Genomic DNA, 12172 nt, shown 5'->3' with positions numbered 1-12172 from the left:
GGAGCGGGCCGTGGCTCGCAGGGGCGGCGGCGGGGGAGGAGCGGGCGGCGATAGCGCTGACGGGCAGCGGCAGCCGCTCTTTGTCCCCTCCCCTCCCCGGCGCGCCCAGCCCAGCCCAGCCCAGCCCAGCCCAGCCCAGCCGGCAGCGCGGAGCGCAGCGCAGCGGGCCGGGGATTCCCTCCCCGCGCCGCCCAGGTCGCCATCTTCGCCCCCGAGCTCGCCTCGGACGCCGCCGGCCGGGCCCCCGGGAGCCACTGGCGCCTGCGCCGCGCCCGCCCGCTGCATGTGACGGCCGGGCGGCAGCGGCCTCCCTCCTCCTCCTCCTCCTCCTCCTCCTGCGCCGAGCTCGGCTGCGTCCTCCGGCGCGGTGGGGAAGGGGGCGCGGGGCGCCCGGCAGCGGGACACGGCGGTGCCGGGGCGCGGCGGGCAGACAAAGGAGCGGGCGCCGCCGTGGGCAGCGGTGAGTGGCGGGGCAGGGTGCGGGGACCCCGCTCTGGCCGCCCTTCCCTGTACCTGTCGGCGGGCTGCGCTGCCGCGGCCGCTCCCTTCCTTCCCTTCGGGGCCGAGCGGAGTGGACGGGGTGGGAGGATGCGCTGCCGCTGCCGCCGCCTGGGACAGCGCGGTGCTTCCCGGAGCGCAGAGCCCGCGGCCGGGGCGCGGCGGGTGCGGGCCGAGCGGGGTGCCCGGGGCGGCGGGGCCGGGGCTGGGCGGGGCGTTGCGGGAGGCTCCGGCCGCGCTTCGGGCAGTGCCGCGGGTGATGCTCAGCGGTCGTGGCGCTCGGGCAAAGAGAGACAGAGGGAGAGAGAGAGAGGAGCGAGCAACGCGTTTTCTGGTGGGCGATTAAAAAAAAAAAAATAGATGAAGAGGGGTTGTTTTTTCGTGATTTTTTTTTTTTTTTTTTTTTTTTTTTTTTTTTGCTGTGGGGTTTTTGGGGAAGGGGGGTTGCGGGGTAGGCTGGGGGGGTTTGCTTGTGTGTTTGTTTGCTTTTTTAATGGTCGTGTTCCCCCGCCCCCTCGGCGGAGCGTGCGGCGGGAGGGCAGGTGCTGCTGCGGAGCTGCTGTGGGCAGGTGGACGAGCGGCGAGGCGCCCCGGGATGGGCTCGGGCTTGGCTCGGGTTATGCCCGGGCTGTGCTCGGGCTGTGCCCGGCGCAGGGCGTGGTGCCGTGGCGGGGATGCCGCGGCGCCTCCTCCCCTCCCTCTCTCCCACCCGCGTCCCCGCCCGAGCGGTACAAGGCCGCCCGGCAGGGCAAGGAGGATCGCTGGGGTGCAACAGCTATGAATTTCGTGCGCACCCAGAGGGGTTAATCAGGGTTTGACGCGGTTATTTGAAGTGCGGCGCTTGTCTTCTGCTGGGTTAAGCGTGCGGTTCTGGGGCGGTCACTCCCGTGTTATGTTGGCCGTGTGCTCTTACTGGAATTATAACTCTTCCTCTCCTAGGCCACGAGAACGTGAAGCTCTGTGACTTTGAACTCTGAAGCTGGATATGCATTAAACTGTAAGTCTTGTGATTTTGTTACTGAACTTGGATTCATGAATGAAAGGAGTAATGATTTCGTGTTTGTGAGACAAAAAACTGGAGAAGTAATTTAAGTGAAACCCTAAGCAGGCATTTCCCGTGCCCATTACAAGTGTATGTCCCCCCTGGACTGTGATAATTCGTCATAAATAGTAAAGAAAGTCTGTAAAACCTGGGAGAAGGGATTGCCTTAAGCTTGAGTTGCCTTAAGCTCTTGCTTTAGGTATGGTTTTGGTAATTGGTCTCATTTAATCCTCAAGGGCTGACAATCACTTTTTAAGGAAACACCTGTAAGTGTAATACTAGTATGTTTCCCTATATTGGACTGAAGTAATTGAGGTTAGATGCTGCTTTTTCCTCACTCATAAGCAATATTTAGTCAATTAGTTTGTTTAGGTACTAGTAGCTTATTGAAGGTACAGATACATTTCCGAGAGTTGTTTTTTATGATTTTGAAACATAGATGGGATTTTGAAAGATGTAATGAAATACTAGATTTCTACTATAATGATGTTTTTTGAAGGGCAGATGGAACTGTTGCAGATGAAATTGCAGAAAGTGATCAAGCAAATGATTACAGCCACTAATGAAATAAGTAGCAGCTCAAACAAGCCATGAGTTAATTCACTGTATAAATTTAGCATATTCATAAACTGAATTGTATGTCAGTAGATGCATCACTGCTCTTTCTACATTTGGTTTCTCCCATTAGATTGGGTGAGAAACTAGAACCTGGATATAGTTTCTGTACATCTAGGTCGAAGTTTTATAGCTTAGAAATTACACCATGCTCTCCAGAAAATATTACATGGCATTTGTACACCAGAGGAACGAAGAACTCTGAAAAACTGTTATGTGTAGCTTGTCCAGAAACCTTATAGCTCTGTCATGCGTGATCTTTTGATTTAAGGGCTGCTTTGCTGAAAAATAATTGTTGATTTATTTGTGCTGTCGTATAACCAGACAAAATACATTTGCTGTAAACTTGATGGTAATTCCGACCTTACGAGGGTGTCGGAAGTTCCGTGGTGGCTTGGCTTGCAGTGTGGTGGTCTGTGGGAAGCCGTGTGGACATCTTGGTTGGTCATGACAGGGAAAAGACAGTTATAAGCGTTTTGAACATCCTGTCATAGTTTCTGCTGTCCAAAAACCAAATTGAGTTGATCTAGAAACGGGAAAGGGAGACGAGGAATTGAGCGTCTTTCTAAATATTTTACTGTGCCTTTATTTACCTCGATATCAGAGCTTTCACTGCAGTGATAAAACATTAACCCTAGAGTGGTGATCATGTGCTAGGGAGGCACTGCAGTAAACAAGAAGTATTAAATGCCTCATTTCATATCCTTCCCCAACAAGAAGTGTAATAGACACTGTCCTGAGTTTCTAGGGAGTAACACCTGTTAACTTGACCAAGCTTTTTAGAGAAAGCTTGCACAAACCCTTAAGGTATTTGTGCCAGACCTTTTGACCCTCAAAGGTAGGGTGTGAAGGAGTTTCTTTTTTTGCCTCCTTAGTTTCTTCTTGCTAGAATTACAGTGCACTACTAGAAAAATACTTTTTTCTTTACACTGTTGAGAAGCAAAACAGGTTTCATTCTGTGGTATGTAACTGAGATGGCAGTTCCTTGGAGTTCAAGAATTTTTTTCAAACTATTAGGAATAGCACTGAGATATTTGCTTTGCTTAATGTGATTTATAGACCAACCTTCAGGCATGAAGCAATAATGTGAAATTAAATTAGTCAATAATGTAAAAAAAGCCCCCAGTGTTGAAGTACTCCCTGGAAATAACTCTCATGTTGATTTTTCTTTTTTTTTTTTTGGTTGTTGTTACTTTCATTTCATTTTCAGTGAACTTAGCTTGATGTGAAATGACAAATTAGGTGTAAACTTAGCATACCATATTGCTAAAGAAAATCTCATGCCAGTCTGTTTTCCAAACTCTGTCATGCTTCGCGTTAGCTCTGGGCAGAAACCCACACGGTCAGTGTCATTTGGATAAAAGTCAAATGTAACTAATTTTTACTATTTTTTTGAGTGATACTTTGACTACTCAAATTACTTTTCAGTAACTCAGTTGCAGCCCTTGACAGGCTGAGTCCAGGTACTAAGTAGCAGTTTATCATATAGTTAATTACCGCAAGGCATGTTTTTACTAGATAGGGTTCTAGCTAATGTTATAGACTGTTGCCTTGCGTAAACACACGTCTGAATGGCCCCGTTATCTTTGGTCCCTGCCTTACCTCTGGGTGTCTGCTTCCCGTTCTACACCTCTGTGTGCACAGATAGAGAAAATGGATGAGGACTTGTGTGGTCCTTCCTAAATCCTTGTTGTACCTCTCTGTGTCACATTCGTCTAAACATGTTTGCTGGTAACTCCTGTGTCTGTTTGACATCAGTCTTCCTGTGTCTCCTAATTTTAATATTGACCCGTAAAGGGGATAAAGAGTTTGAAAAGAACTTAGGTATTTGTGAAAGTGTTAGTCACTGTTTTGATACTTCAAAACAAACAAAAATGCTTTCTTATATGTGTTGAAGGGCTGTAGAGAAATGGCTGCTGTTTACTCCACAAACGTGTCTGAAACATACAAATGCCTGTCTTCCAATGCAATTTTACCATTTCTTGAAGTATACTCAGCAGGGTTAACATGAAGGAGTTTTTTTAATATTGCAGCTGTCTTGCTTTTACCTTTAAAAAGTACTGAAGCAAAATGTACACGATGACTGCACAAATAAATGATTTTCTTTTTTTTTTTAAATAAAATTCTTTTAATAAACTAGATGGAGATGCATTAGAAAAGCATGGACGTGGTGTTCCTTCCTGTAGCCAACCCTGGCAGGAAAATAAAGGCGAGAGGAGGAGGAGAAATGCTGCTCTGAAGGATGCTAATACTGAGAGGGGTGGATTGGATTTCTTTTTCTTAAAAAAAAAATTCAGTAAATCCAAAGAGAGGCTTTTGATTATTCACAGTCACTTAAAGGTTTCATGTAACTTTGATGAAACAAGCCTCTCTTACATGATTAGTGTCTCTGCTTTTATTGTGTGACTAGCAGCGGTGTTAAGCAATAATGACAAATTCAAGGAAGGAGGAACCTGAAACAAATGAAAGTGAGTAGGAGAGCAATCAAACAGCTGCACTGAACATGCAGATTGAAGAGGAAGATTGAAGGGCAAGACTGAAGAGGAAGTTTAGCAGGAAGAAAGCTGTCTGTTAGTAACAAACTGAACGTAGGAAGGTTAGGGTGGTGAGTGTCCTACGAGGGGGTCTGTGCTCTGTGCGTTACACAGATGGGTGACTGTGCCTGAGCACTCCTTTGGTCTCTTTCAAGTTCAGAGTTTTCTGGGTGGTTGTAAGTGGATGTGCGAGATGAAACTCCCAGTCCAAGGGTAAGCATTGCTCTAAGAGGAGCAGTAGTTTCTGCTGACCACCTAAATTCCAAGAGGAAGAGGAGCTCTCTGGCTCATATGGAAGGCACAGTTAAAGGAGTGCAGACCTACTTCAAAGCAGACTTACATATTCCTTGTCAGTGTCTCATTAACAGAAGGGCTTAGGAAGGAGGGGTAAGGAGGAAGAGGTAGGGTGTCAGTGCAATCATCAGCAGGTTTTGCAGTCTTCTTCTGGAAACATGACTGAACTGTATTAACTTTCTCCTCTGGTTGGGTTAGCTTTTTGTCCAGTCAGGTTGGCAGTATTCCTTGTGAGTTGTCAGAGGGAGAACTGATACCTTCTCTCTGCATGTGCAGCAGTGCCTGAGTGCTGCATGGGAGAAAGCAAGCTGCTTTACGATTGCCTTGCCTGAAGAGCTAGGATCTACTGTTCAGTTTGCTTCAAAATCATGGCTAAGCTGTATTCAACAAACTACTGAAATGGGTCTCTGTGGGTTGTGTTCCATGGATGGCTTACTTATCGGGCTGATGCTGAAAGTAGGGATCACATTATAGGCCGACATCTAGCAATGTCAAAGGTCTGCTGGGTTGCAGTTGCCTGAGCACTTGATCTGATACTGTGGTAATTAGAAAGCTGTGAACTCAATCCTTTGCTGAACAGAATCTGAATCCTTTCCCCACCGTACATAAATTGTAACAGAAGTGTCATGGCCCAGGGTGAGATTTGTTTGCCCTAGATAAACCAGTGCCTCTGTGTCGGGGGAGAGGTGCTGGAAAAGAAATTGCAATTCATCTTCATAGTAAAGGAGAAAGTTTGGTCTAAACAATAAGGGGCTTGTAGTGCTGGGAGAATATTACACATGGTGATGACCACTGTGATCCAACAATTTTTCACAGCTTAACAGTTACAGTACTTAGAGTTGCACTTTAGGCAAGCAGGGATAAAATACTCTAAGTATCTTTGGCTGTTTAAGCTAAAAGAGAGAACTATTTGTTTTATCAATGTATAAACAGTACAAGGACAAAACAGTGCATGAACCAAGTAGCTGATTACAGACTTTATCATTGTTTCCTGGATGTTTTGGTATCTTATGCTTTTTTTACAAATTGCTGTACAGCTCAACCTGTTTTTTGCTCACTGTACGTGCCTTGAACTTTATCAGTTACTACACAGAGTTCTGAAATGTTTCCTTAAGAAAACATTCTTTCCGTGGAATAGAAAGTGTGTTGTCACCAAAGCCTTCCCAGTCAAAATCCCAGTTGTCCTCACAGAAAAAATAAGTGTATCTGCCTTTTGAATGAGGTTTGTAATTTTTTACTTTAATTTAGTGGCTTTTCTTTCTCAGAGTTATGACCTATCTTGTAGGGCTTGATATACCCTTCCTTTTTGTAAGGGGACCTGTTATCATCTTTCTTGTAATCACCCACTGAATTTAGAGGCCAACTATTTAAGTCTTGTGTAAAAATAGGACTTCTCTAAATTGCATCTGGCTTCCTTGTCAAAACAGTTATATTACTAAAGACTGAAATATTATATGCAGAAAGTGCCTTGTTACATTTATTGGCTGCTTTTATCTTACAGCTAATGTTCAGTAATTCTCATGCTGACTCTTTTAATTGGCCCCACGTGATGCAACTATTAGCATCAAACACCAGTTGCCAAAGGAATTCCACCTACTCCTTTAAAGCTTCCTGAGAACAATTTCTCACTTGAGCTCAACTACGTATTTACCCTTTAAACTCTTCAAGTCAGTGGTTTCTTGCCCTGATTTTTTTGCACTGAAGTCCTTTTCTAATAAGCTGAATTTTGTAAGGTTTGTTCTGCCCTCATATAATAAAAAAAATTAAAATCGACGTAAGAAGATTGTTTCAAGTTAAGAGTAATTCAGTTTATTTGAACTGTATAAACAGATTTCGAGATACAATAGAAGCTGTTTCCTCCAGCCAAAAATATGGGTAAGTATTTCAGAAGCAGGAGTTTACCCATTCTATTTGGTGTTGACATATCCAAGAAGTCAATGTACAATGGACTGGAAGAAAGGTTTAAAAATATGTGTTTTAAGTAACATCTAATTTTTAAGGGAAGAGAGGAGGGAGCAGGGAATAGTCTGTCCATACATTTTGTTAACATATTTATTGTTTAGTTGGGGCACAAAGAATCAACAATTGTTAGCTTTGCTCCCAGTCCTTTGCCCTCTATGTTGTCAGGACACGTACATAATCACAGTAAGATGATCCTCATTTCTTAAGATTTTTTTATATTATAATTTATTACAGTTGGAAACTATGATAAATACAAGGAAACTGCATCGAGGCAATCCCATTTGGGAGAAACAGCAGGCACAGGTCTGTTATAGTCTGAAGTCCAAGTGTGCATTTTAGTTTAACAGTATATAGTACATAAAATAAGAATTCCTTTGAAGAAAATACATTTTTCTGAAAGGGACACTTGTACAGAGAGCTGCTCAAATATCGACTGAGATAATGGGTGAATCTAGATTATGCTTTTTACAGTGTATATGTGCTATTTCTTTTTTCAAATTATTAAACTTTATTCTCTTTCTTTGTTGCTTTATTTCTCCTGGTTGAGGTCATACTAAGATGTTTTCGTCAGTGTCCTTCTGTACAGGCAGCTTTATCAGAACTATTTGTGACTTATTGTCTCCTTAATTGTAACTTAATTTGTATTTGCCTCTATTCAAAGATGCTGAGGGCATTTCAAATGTTCCAAATTTCCACTGTTCCAAAGTCCCAGGCAGCAAATTTTGCACATCACCATGGTAATGTGTGTGTGCACATGTGGGAGGAAGGCTAAAGTTGGAATCTGCATTAACAGAATCTGTTAATATTACATATGCTCAGTGGCACTAGCACTGCTTGTTCTTTGACGTAGATATGTTCTTTGCTTAATTAAAAACAAAGTAATATGATGGAGTTAAGACTCCCTATCGTCCGTTTTTTGTAATTGTTGGGGGTTTTTTTGTGATTCTGAAACAAATCCACGGAAATAATGAGATATGTGGGTAACTATTGAATTGTCTTTCTGTTCAGAAAATGGCATATGATAATATTGAAATGTAGAAAAGAAATTTCAGAACTTCTTTGTTCCCTCTCTGAGAACTTATGGATAGGCTTAAGTCACTATTTTCCAACTAGAGCTACCTACCAAGGACACTTACTACTGATAGCTCATATCCTTGTGAGTTGTGCCAACTCGTGGCAGAAATGTGAGTGGTTAAGGTTCTTGAATTTGGGTAAGCCTGTCTGGATGCTTTTGTACATACAGTTTTTGCCTCAGTCACAGAATTGGTTGTGAAGTGTCATCAATACTAGTGTAATTTTTTTTTTTTTTTTGAAGAGGAACTGTGTTGTGTTCTGGAGTGCTGAAACTGTTTCTTGACTGCCCTTATTCAGGCAGCATTGATGACAGATAAACCTATAAATGCCTCTGAATCTATAGGGAGAGTGGACAGGAGTGAAGTCAAACGTGACTTTTGTCTCTTTACTAATGCCATGTAAATAAGCTGGAGATATAAATATATTGGAGACTTGGATGAAGAGTGATTTATTTTCTCCATTACTACATTGACTGTCTGAAATCTCTAAGTAGGAGAGCTATGAAGATGGTGAAGGATGTAGAGTGGAAACTGGATGAAGAGCAGCTGAGACTTGGTCTGTTCAGCTGGAGAAGAGGTGACTGAGAGGACAACTCATTGCAGTCACAACTTCCTTGTGAGGAGAAGAGGAGGGGCAGGCACTGATCTCTGCTCTGTGGTGATCAGCGACAGGACCTGAGGGAATGGCCTGAAGTTGTGTCAAGGGAGGTTTAGGTTGGATATTAGAAGAAGATTCTTCCCCCAGAGGGTGGTTGGGCACTGAACAGGCTCCCCAGGGCAGTGGGCACAGCACCAGACCTGACAGAGTTCAAGAAGTGTTTGGACGATGCTCTCAGGCACAGGGTGTGACTTGTGGCATTGTCTAGTGCAGGGCTAAAGGTTGGACTGTGATGTTCCTGGGGGTCCCTTCCAACTCAGGATATTCTATGATTCTGTGAAATTTTGATTATTTGCAATAACTTACTGGTTTAAAAATACTGACCCACTGGTATTGAGAATTTCAGAGGCATTGACATGGGTTCAAAAAGTCAAGCCATGACTTTTGTTTAGATGACCTGAGAGGGTGGGCTTCTTCATGCTTTCATTGCATAGATAAACCTAAAAGCAAAACCACCAGGAAGGATGTGGAGTTAAAATGCTCTTGCTGCATCAGTGTTCAGATGAGTCAGAGGAGGCTCATGAGAGCTCTACCAGCAGAACAGAGTCAATTAGCCTGGCGTGACATGAACGATCAGACTGTCCTGAACTTATACAGTCATCTGTAGATCTGAGCCATCTGTGCGTGTGCACTCACATTACTTGGAGTATTTTGGTTTTTTTACAACACTATCCGCTTGTTGTACACGATCTGTCCTAGCAATAACGCTTATTGCTGTGGTGTTCTTGCTTCAGAATGCCAGGCCTCCTTCCAAGAGTGCGAGTGTGGGAAGTGATGACTTTGACAGTCTTTGCCTTAAGAAAACAAGTTGTGTTTTTTTCAAGGTTGTTTTTGTGAAGCTGAATGCTGTAGGCAGGGGAGTCATTTGTATATCTAGTGACTTGCTAGGTCCTTTTTTGCCTGTGGAGGAGAGAGATGTTTAATGTCCCCTAACAGACTATCTCTCTTCCTGATTCTTCAAAAGACAAAACTTGGGGGTCAGTAGGACTTCAAACAGGGTTTTGGGTGGGAAGTTTTTGTTCCATTGATTCCCTTGGACTTCTGTTTCTGTTGTATACAGGACTGGTAGTAGCACACAGGTTGATTGCCACCTGGGTGACATAAAGCAGACAGCTAAGGGATTATTCATACTAGAATTTGAAGAAAAATTTAAGTAAATTACATCCTTTACCTGATACATCAGTGAAGCTATTCATGGCAGGTTCTCAAAGTCTGTATTAGCAGGTGTGAAAACACAGTAACTGCTTCTGAAAAATATGCTAAATGCTCCTTCCTCCCACCAAAACTCCTGACAGTATTAGACTCTTTCAGCTGTTTCCTTACAAAAAAATGAAAGACTTTATAGTAGTAAAATAATCTGAGAAAGAAGCATTAGGGAGAGTATACTCTTTCTTTCCCTTTAGAAAGGCTTAACCTCTCAGACACTTATACATACTGTGTGTCTCCATACTAAAATTTTAGTTTCTCTAATTGGAGTGAAATTCAAGATTTCACCCCTTCTGTAGCTGAATTTCTGCACTTCCAGCCTCTGACCAAGGTAACTTTCAGTCTTCTCCTTAGTGTATTCATACAGCATTGTCCATTCATCTTCCAAGTAGACATGTGTGTCACAAGGAGTTTCATTGGAATAGAGAAGAAATACTAGCACAGATAAACATGATTTAGAAGTCAGTCTTCTAGGTGTTGGACACCTACTGGTTTCCATAAGAGTTTTTTTTTTTTTTCCCTTGGGGAGATTTCTGGATGCCAACTGAGGTAAGTGTAAACATTATAAAGGATTGAAATGTCTTAATGTTGCTATCTTCTAAGGACCTCTTGAAAACAATGTTTTGAGGTGGGAAAAAGATGTTCAGAGATAAGCTGAAGCAGACCACTCTCCCAAGTCCTCGCCTAGGCTAAGCTGGTGAATAGACTGTCTCCCTCCTAAATGAATATCTAAGTGTAACTTCTATCTAATTTGTTCTGTAAAGGACTCTAATTTTGAGATTTGTATCCCTCTGATAGGAATAGCAGAAACTAAAATCAACTTTCATGATTTTTTTGTTTGTTTGTTGCTCAACTTACCTTTAGTGTTATGTGCCTTATGCCTCTTTTGGTGCCAAAGATGCACAGCTCTGAACTCACTGACGTTTCCTGACTCTGTTCACATTCATTATGGCTCTATTAAGTGAATTGGTGTACTAGTTATAAGCTTCATAATGAAATAATAAAACGTGCTTTACTGGCTATCTGTAATTTTCTGTAAGAATGAGACTTTGTCATTGGCTGGAATAGGAGGATGGTTGTAAATCTCTGTGTATATACTATATATATTCATGGAGGTGAACTTCACTTAGCAGATGCAAGACCTTGGTATTTTTTCTCCTTCTGTTTTTAATAGCGTGCAAAAGGATGAAAAGGTTAGATGTTATAATGAAGAATGTGAAACCCAGTATAAAATTTAGATTATCATTTTCTTACGGATAAACCAGTGAAACTGCTGGAGTTCACTGCTTTTTTTTTTTTTTTCAATAGAAAAGACTGAATATTTGCAGGCTATTGAACTAGTTGTCCATGTACCTTAAACTCATGATCCCTTTAGCTTAGAAAATAGTTTTTCTTACAACACAAATGCATTTTTAAAGCTTACTCTATGTGTGTAGTGTTTTCAAGTTCTGTATCAAATTTCAGCCTGTTTTGTGTGATTAGAAAACAACTTAGAAAATGTTATGGGGCTATACTGATGATTTTCCTCTCTGAATTCGGTACTTAGGAATAACAATATTAATTTTCTCAAGTCTATTAATGCTTATGATGCTTCTGTAGCTGATCTATTAAAATATATTTCCTTGGCATTTAGATTCTCTAAAATAATGTGTGTCTCTTCAGTAGAAGCACTGTAGATATCTTTCACCTTTCTAAGGCAACCCGTGTCTCATTTACCTCATTGATTTGTACCTCGTCACACACAGGTTTCGTAGTGAACTCCTCAAAAAAGGCTTATATGACTTTTAAGCTGTGGTGGACTAAGTCAAATAAGAAGTCATCTGATCAGATAACATCAGGATGACGATGAAATCACCTGCTAGTGTGGCGATGTTAGTGATTTCTTGAAACTGGTTAAATCAGTAATTTAATTATTAGTTAGAAACACAGGCTTGACAGCAAGGCTTCAGGGAGGCATAAAGCTTCAAATTCTCATGCAAATGATGACACTTGAACAATTGCTAGCTATAACTCTCTTTTTTAATGAAAGAGTGATGTGGGCAGGTCTGCAATAAGCTGTCCAGACTTAACAGAAAGTGGGCACAGCTTGATTAGTAGTGTACCTTGGCAGTACCTGCAAACAACCATTCTTTCCACTCTGCTGTCATTTAATACTCTTTCAAGCCAAAAGTCTACCATTTATGGAAATGGTGTTGTTAGTGAAATTCTCCAGTAGGATGTGGGTTTAGTCCACAGGCTTCATTCACATGAGACTCTAGATAGCTGTGACATGATGACTTACAACCACTGG

The 12172-nt window shown here is 42.4% G+C and overlaps 1 protein-coding gene across 2 annotated transcripts in view; it reads left to right on the top strand.

Annotated features, from left to right (window-relative positions):
* The first annotated feature begins 304 nt into the window (after window positions 1-304).
* The window catches only part of CDC42SE2 (CDC42 small effector 2), an 80895-nt gene continuing 69027 nt past the window's right edge, over window positions 305-12172 (top strand). Inside the window, exons 1-2 of one of the 2 annotated variants that reach the window (XM_050329091.1) lie at window positions 305-460; window positions 1438-1495. The gene's annotated coding sequence lies outside the window, so the exon portion shown is untranslated. Of the gene's footprint in view, window positions 461-720; window positions 833-1437; window positions 1496-12172 lie in introns of those variants that run through there. The other variant, XM_050329092.1, reaches the window with a different exon arrangement.

Source organism: Myiozetetes cayanensis, unplaced genomic scaffold (assembly GCF_022539395.1).
Source record: "Myiozetetes cayanensis isolate MyiCay16 unplaced genomic scaffold, myiCay2020 scf4, whole genome shotgun sequence".
Taxonomy (NCBI): Eukaryota; Metazoa; Chordata; class Aves; order Passeriformes; family Tyrannidae; genus Myiozetetes; species Myiozetetes cayanensis.
Note: the sequence above shows the minus strand (reverse complement) of the source record. Positions and strands in the feature narration are given on the sequence as shown.